The 8,320-nt window shown below is 40.0% G+C and overlaps 1 protein-coding gene and 1 long non-coding RNA gene across 4 annotated transcripts in view; one reads left to right on the forward strand and one right to left on the reverse strand.

Moving 5' to 3' along the window:
• The window catches only part of pvrl2l (PVR cell adhesion molecule related 2 like), a 311,115-nt gene that overhangs the window by 88,711 nt on the left and 214,084 nt on the right, over nt 1-8,320 (forward strand). The gene's annotated exons all lie outside the window — the stretch shown is intronic.
• Nucleotides 7-8,320, reverse strand: part of LOC107837088 (uncharacterized) — a 27,750-nt gene continuing 19,436 nt past the window's right edge. The window contains exon 4 of the long non-coding RNA XR_001663072.1: nt 7-179. This is a non-coding gene — a long non-coding RNA (uncharacterized LOC107837088). The remainder of the gene's footprint in view (nt 180-8,320) is intronic.

The following is an 8,320-nucleotide window of genomic DNA, read 5'->3' on the forward strand; positions in this document are numbered from 1 at the left end:
TAGTCTTAAATTAAGTTAAGCTAGTGTGAATACAAACCAGGTTACGCTTTGTTTGCTCTATAGGAGGCAGTCAGTGTGAGTGCCAAAATGTTCGGTGCTCTTGGGCATTTCACTGTGCTGCCGGGGGTGGGGGGGTGTCAAGGTCCCCACCAAAACTTAGACCGAACCTACGCCCTTGACTGTGAGCTTTTAAATATAAAACACAAGTTTTATCCCGACTCCATGTCCGACTGCCTCTTTTAACCACATTCAGACAGTTTAAAGATTAAAAGGAAAAAGTGCAGAAAAAAGCCTTTCAGTTCACCGGTCCAGCTCAGGTTACCTGCGTCGTTTCTGGTTCAACTCTTCTACTCTATTTTTAAGTTACCTGGCTTTTATTTTGTACGGTTTGTAAAAGCTTTACGCTGCTTTGCCTTCCCAAAGCGAATCAAGCCTCCATCCTTTTGCGCCTAAATTATTGAAACCGTTCACTTCTTGGAAATGAAATAGTTTAGAAACATTTCTTTTTTCAAAGAAGTGAATCAAACAATTTAAAAGTTAGGATCATAAAAAGAGCCATTTTCTCCACTTTATCAGAGTTCCTTGGGTTTCTGCTGCTGTTGCTGGAGAAATGCTATCATTTCCTCTCCTGTAATGGATTTTTCTCTCCCTCTCTGGTTGTTTATTGCTGCCGCCAAAAGAAAGCGCTTTCTTCTTCATTGTTATGAAGAAGTCTGCACAAAGCACTTGTATTTTTTGCTGATGTTTGAGATAAGCAAAACAATCCCGTCATTAAATTTGAGGATCTGCTTCACGTTGTTTTTGGAGAAGATCCACGTGAAAAACAGCCAAACTTCCTCCAGACAAAATAAACAGGAGCTGCGTTGAGTTTCTCCCATTCTGCCAAAGTATTTAAAGTTTTTAACAACAGATCTTCTGGGAGCAAAAGTCACAATATCAACTGTAAGTATAAGTAGCGTGTTAGAGTGAATAAATAGCCCTGGGCCCTTATTGGTTTGATATTTCTTCCCTCTCAGCTTGGAAGTGTTCCAGTTTGTGCAAATGTCCACATTTCCTTGTTTTCTTTTTTGGGTTTTAGCTGCTGATCAAATGTTAACTTACATAAAAAGATTGACATTTCAATGCCAGATTTGCACGCTGCCCTCATGACACGTAGCGAACACTTAATATTGAACTTATATTTTGAGCAGAGCCGATGCTGGACTCCCACACATGAACATACACTCTTAAAAAACATGTATTTGCGTTTTCTTTTCTCAAATTCACTCATGTATTTAAGTTCTGATAATTGGTATCATTCATGATTCATTTCAAACTTTTTCTTTCAGAGTTGAAAACCAGAACAAATACTCTTTTTTTGTCCCTGTTGAAGAAACTTAAGAACAAACAGAGTTGTTCCGTGTCTTTCCTGCTTAAGAAGCAGTCGGGGACGAGAGGGATGAAAGAGCAAATCAGATGATGATATGTTCTTCCTCAGAGGAGGATGATGAAGAACAGAATCATGTTCTGGAAGAGGCAGATGATCAGAGAGGGGACAGTCGGAGGAACTCAGAAATTAAAGGGTAACAGACGATGAGGCAACGCGTCTGAGAAGATGATCAAATGTTTAGTCAGAGAATAGCCAGGAAGGCCTGAATGCTGTAAGAGGCTGAAATGTTAAACACGAAAAGGGGAAAGAAAGGAATTAGACAGGATTAGACAGCAGCAGATATTACAGGTTTTACTCTGTTAAACACTGGATGAACATGACTTTGACCACTTTGTCAGAACCGAAGATCAAAGGGACAAGAAATTTTAAGAAGTGGTACTTTGAGAAACCGGCTCTGTTAGACTCCAGCATTTCACTCCTTACTGCCTGGATTTATTTACAATTATGCAAAAAAATCTGTTGCTTTGCTTGGACCAGGCGCTTTCGGTAAATTGCATGTTTAATAGACAGAGCATATATAATACATAAGGTTAGTGATAGCAGGCAGACAAATAAATGGATCAGCTGCTTGTCGAGCTGAATTTTCATTCAGATGTTTTAGAGATGCTTTATGAAAAAATCCAAATATGATTTTCCACGAATTTCTTGGATTCACATTCCACAGAAAGTCAGTGACATGGTGAAAACCACAAATAAACCACAAATCCACCGTAATTCAAATAGAGCTTAAAGATCTAACATCACAACCGAATGAACTTCTCACTCTGACTGCAGATGGCAGCAAAGTCTTTCTGTTACTGTTCTTGGTATGTGTAGAAAACGCATTAATAGGCATTTAGAGAGGAATCCAGAGACTAATGGTAGTTTTTGTTAAAGAACTGACATCTTAATTATTTTTACCATTTTATGTTGTTGTAAACTTAGTATATCTAAAGTACAGTAATATGACACATTTCATTAGAATGACATTAGTGATGTGTAGCACTGACAATCTGGACTCCATTGACAGATACTTTGTCCCAACATGGTATATGATCAATTAACTGAATATTTAATGTATTTTATCTATTACAGAGAACTCCAAGTTCTCAACTTTAACTCCAGAACCGATGGTTTGGCTGGTTTTGGTAAAGAGTCTGGTGATCTTGTTGTTCTTGAAGTCTACAAGTAAAAGTTATAAAGAATAGAATTGAAATTGAATAGTCTTAAATTTCTATTCAAATTTAAGGCTTCAGAAACGGCAATCTGATAAAACACAATATAAAATCTAAGCCAATCAACATCAGGATCCCTGTGTTTTTGTATGTGTACAGAAATGGCGTCCGCTGATCGCCGTCCTCGCTGGCCTCAGATATTATCGACGTTTTGTACCGGCGTGCTCCTTGCAGCTTCGGACTATTGATTCTTGTGCTAAAGCCCGGCAGCAGGTCTCACACAGCTTTGGACTAAAATGAGTTTGTTGTGAAGCTTTTCTCTTGCAGGCTCTGCTCTCCAAACCCAGAAGAGCCTCGTGGTTCTGTATGCTTTGTAGCGCCAGCTGAGTGTGTAAACGGATGTTTTGCATAATTACACTTTTCATCTGGGCCGCTGCGACGGTAAACCGGTGAAAAGGGAGACATATTTGAGAAGAGGCAGCGGATGCATGGCCCTGCCTGTGCAGTAAATGTCAGTTCGGGTTGGGTCGGATGCTGAGCCGCCACACATGGGACTCCTTCCCCGTGTTTTATGGTTTGCAACACGCGTCCCTTCTCCAGAGACCTTCTCTGGGCTGCGAGTGTTCGCGGACTGAGAAGATCTGTTGCCAGATGTGGCTCCAAATGAACAGCTGTTACTCTGCTCTACAGCTGCCTGTCTTGTTGCTACGACACCCTTGCTGTTGCCGTGGTGAACAGAACTCTGTGCAACAGACGTTTTGCGTTTGGGAAATCCTGCTGTGGGTGTGTTTGGACTTACGCCCTCCCTGACGACGCTCCACATACCTCTGGGAGTCGGTTTGATGGGCGAGAGCTGAAATTCAAGATGCTGGTCAGGTTGTGTGTGTGGGAGTGTGTAAACTTGCTGGCAATCTAATTAATTTCATGTCCTGATGGTGAGAGTGTGAAATTCGAAGCATTATAGACGGATGGAGATGAAGAGAGACGGAGAGGCAGTGGCACCGTGAAACGGGAAGAGGAGGAAATGAAATAATGGAGGTTCTGGCAGGCAGTGGACTGAGTCGGTGATGAACTGGCAGACAGCCACACAACAACATCAAGGCTGACAAATCCAGTGTCGTCTGGAGCTGCTCGCGTCTGTGCATTAATTCATTATGAAGTGTGAAGTCTGATTCCTATCAGTCAGACATGGAGACAAACACAAAGTGCTGCAAACCTGCACAGGACATTTCATCCTCCTTACAGACTCAATCTGGTGATTACAGTCAAAACTCTCAAAATTCTGGATTAATTCGGTCAGTTTAAAATGTTGCTAATTCAAATCACATGCCATCTCTGAAAAGGAGATGGAGATGGCATGTGGTAAGGTGGATTATTTTAATCAACAAAGTCCACTTAGACTTTGCAGGAATCCCACACAAAGTCTCTCGTCTGGATGAATGAGCAAACAATTCATAACCCTGCAGCTCCACTTGGAAATTAACTAAATTTGAAGCAACAGGCTCAGTTTTTCAATTTCTGCTGTTCTTCAGACTTCATCAACCCAAACCTGGAGCAATTTTGTTGCAGTTGCACACACAGAATAAACAAGGTAATGAAAACATAAAAGAAAATGAAATGTCTGCATTTTTAAGGTCTGCATAGTCGATCATTTGTATGATTTCTGCAGCAATTAGAGCTGATTACAGAAATCTGAAGATCAAATTAGACTGAATGCATGTAATAAATGGCCAATAATTATGTATATAAAAGCATCTTTTGAGCTGAAATTCTGATTTTAAAAACTCTTTTCAGACCCACTTGTTGGTATTGAAGTCTTTGCATAAATTCATTTACTGCAACCTTTTCATGAGCAGAAGTGAAGAAGTGAAGTGTGAAAAAGGAACCGCAGGATGTAAACAGGTGATATCAGAGCAGTGAGACACATTTCCTCACAGCTCCAGACCAACGTCTGTCAGAAACTCAGACATGAGCTGATGAGCTACAGGAAGAAACGTTTCTCTGGATGTTAGACACATTCAGCCTAGTGGCTGTAATGTTTATCTTCTCACTTCTAGCTAGAATTAAAGTATATAGCTACTTGTTTATTTAAAAAAAATCAGTTGGTGCAGCAATTCTTAAAGGGACAGTAACAGGTACTTTCCTGGCACTTGATGCCATTTTATAGCACAGTCAAATAATTATGTCATCTTAGGTAATAAAAAGTTAACTTAAGACCTTTTAGCCTTCTTCTAAGCTGAACATTTAATTAATGCCTGATGGCACATTTTATCTGAAGCTTCATGACTTGCAAGCAAAACACATTAAACACATGAAATGCCTTCACATCCATATTATATACGTGTTGAGCTTGACATATTCCAGTGTTGCTTTTCTGTTGCCAATAAAAACAAGAATCTATGTGCCAACATTAGCAGCAGTTCTGGCATTAATGTGATGTGGAGTTCTTTGCTTAGTAACTTAATTTATACATACAAAAATAAGTAAATAAAAGCATTTCTGCCTCTGATTGGTATATTCTTAGCCTGACCTCATTTGATAACTTCTGCTACACTCACCTAATGTTTAAAGATGATTAACTGCAGAACAGTGAGGATTGTATCAGTTTTAAAGTAAATTGCACAATTAAGACAAACTAAAGTCTAATTAAACTCTATCTTCAGGGTTCTGCTGCGAGTTCATGTTTAATTAGATTTGAAAGTAGTTGAAATTTTCTAGTCGTTTACAGAAAAAATGCTAAATTCTCCTAGGTGGAGACGTTGCGATGCAGAATGATAAAGTTCATGTCTGGTAGTAAAGTCAGTCAGTTTAAACCAGGTAATGTTATTGACTCCATTCTGCGTCAAAAAGCTTTGATGCAAACAGACAGAAAATGCAAGATTAGATCTGAGCTTCATGGGACTGTGAACCCAACGCAGGCAGCAGGGATTAAAAAGCCGATTCCCCAGGTCTACTCCTAAGGTGGAGTATTATGGGAAATTGGATTCCAATCCTTTCCGGAGTCTGTGTTGGTATTGAAATACATCTCTGAGCTGTGGAATAGACGAGGTGAACTGCATCTCATGGAGATGAATTATGTCAGACATGTCTTTGAATATTTACAAGTATGAAGTTGATGAGAAGAAGCAACTTTTCAGCAGCTTCCCAATCACTGGTGTCAGATCTATAAAATCTGGAAAAGACACAATTAAATCATAAATCTGTCAAAAGTGATGATTGGAAACCTCGCGGCTCACAGAATACCAAATTAAGTGAGAAAATTAATTAAAAATTTAACACCTGACTGATTGATAATATGCACTATTCAGCAAAAAAACCTTTAAATGTACAATCTTTTCTCTCTTATTTCTGTCGAAGGATCCCTTTTGGAAAAACTAATCAAACTTTTATGTGTCATTTTAGTCATTTTATGAGTTTATTTTTCCATGAAAAGATTCATCAGATGGTTTTCTTCAGCTCCAATCGCACTGAACACGAATCAGCTTCATTCATTAGGAAACATTCTGTTAAAGGAGCAGAACACAGCGCTCATTTTGGGATTCAGGAATCTTCTCTGACGATCAAACCTCATGAAAACTGATTCATTTCTTAGGGTGAAAACTTTAATTTACTGACATCTTGATAAACTGGCTAAAGTCCACATTGACCAGTAAGTAACCTCAGCTGAACAGATTACAGCCATGATGTTCTGTCATAAACCCGCCTGTCATGGAACAAACTGGATCTGGAAATGTTGGCCGACTTTAAGAAACTTCTGGGTTTTGGGAAAACACAGCAAGGCTGCTGATGACTTAGATAGTCTAAAATGTCGAGTGTAGTAATTTTTGCTTGTTTTAAGTGTTCTCTAAACAACATTGGCTCTTTATCTAATATATGTAGTTAAAGGAGGCTCACAGTATGAACCCGGTTTCTGCATCTGGAGGTCGAAGCTTAATAAAAACTTTAGAGATGTCTAACTGGTCATTTCTGCTTTTCATTGCTCTGCTTGTTTTAATTTTAATTCTTTAAATCTTTAGAAAGTATAATTTATAGTGTATTAATATGTAATGATGTGGGGCATACTGTGGTCAGGGTTTGCTGCAGGTTGGGTCAATTTTTCTAACAAGATTTTGATCAAATCCAAAAGTCACATGGATGATAAAGGTCCAACGCCACGGGAGGTTCAGCCAGCGTCTGGTAGCGCCTATTGAAAGTCTGTTTGTATTTTTATCAGCCTTTATTGGAGTTTATCTGATTTAACTGATTAGACTTCTGCTTTTTTTTATGAAACCTGAATCTGTTTGTTGCAGAACATTTGCAGGATAATTTTCATTTACTCCAATTGCTACAGAAAAGCTAAAACCAAAATCCTGCAAGTACTTGGACTGATGTCTATGTGTGAACAAAATCAAATTAATGTACTTCATTTCTAAAGTGCTGCAGAAAACAGATCAAACATGTAAATAAATCATAACCATCTAACATAACATGAATAAACCTGCCAAATGGAGACTAATCATGTGAAATGTAGTGATTTATAGACTCAAATGTCAGCATATGAGTGTTTTGTTCTACACACACCGGTGTGTGTCGCTGAACTGTGAGTTCCAGCCTGCTGAAATTGCGGCACTTTTCGCAATTTAATTTAGCCACGGAAAGGCTTATGCACCATGTATTTGGGTTGATTTAATATGACTGAGCAAACATTGAGTTGTTCCGACACCAGGCTGCTCATCTCCATCTATCATCTATTCTAATTCGCTCCTACTACACTTTCATTATTTGAAATTTGTGGGTTGCCCGGATGAATTTATTACAGCTGTTGAAACAGCGGCGGCGCCCACGCCTGTTTGCGTTTTACATGCTGGAATCCATCTCATGTTGTTGTTGTTCAGCTCTGCACAGATCTGGTCACTGCTTAAGAAAAAAACTATCACATCTGTGAGTCCAGCGGCTGAGTCTGGCTGGGGATGAATTTAGCTGAGATCCAGAAAAGCTTCATTGTTCATTCAGCACCGATGTTCTGTCCCCTTCATGCTGCTGGTGTTCGCAGGAAAAGCCTTGAGGATGTGTTTTGTGCAGAGAAATATCTACAGTGAAAAGATGAGGTCAGACTAGATTAATTTCATGGTTGCAGAGTGCGGTGATAAATTTGTGCTTGTAATCTGCACTCTATGGGTCTGGGTATGTTCAGCACCCAGAGTCTCGTCCTCTGAGAAAATCCTGGGCTTTTTCCAAGACGACCGATTGTATTTCACCTTTACGATAGCAGAGGTAGCTGCACAGCGCCGGCTGCCCGATCGTGCAGCAGATTTTTATGAAGGTACAGGTTTCTGGAGGTGGAGATCACCCGTCTCTCACCGGTTTGTCTGAGAGGAAGTGGCCGCGTTTGCGTCTGTCTGAGGCAGAAAATGAACCGGTGAGCGGAAAGTCGCTGCGTGCCTCTGAGCCCAGAACCTTCTGTTCTGTAATTAGTTTTTCCTGCCCTGTTTTCCATCCCTCCTCCTTCACCTCATCCATCCATCCGTGCAACAGATTGCAACGGTGATTCTGGAAATCCGGTGGATCAGGCCACACACACAAACACACACCAACATACACACCAACAGAGCCATATGAATGTAATCAAGTCCACAGTTGCACATGCCAGGGGTGTGATGGGGCAGAGAGGACAGAAATGACAGATTTAGGTGTCTTTATAATCTCTCTCTCTCTGTGTGTGTGTGTGTGTGTGTGTGTGTGTGTGTGTGTGTGTGTG

The sequence above is a fragment of the Poecilia formosa genome, unplaced genomic scaffold (genome assembly GCF_000485575.1).
Source record: "Poecilia formosa unplaced genomic scaffold, Poecilia_formosa-5.1.2 Scaffold112, whole genome shotgun sequence".
NCBI classification, from domain to species: Eukaryota; Metazoa; Chordata; class Actinopteri; order Cyprinodontiformes; family Poeciliidae; genus Poecilia; species Poecilia formosa.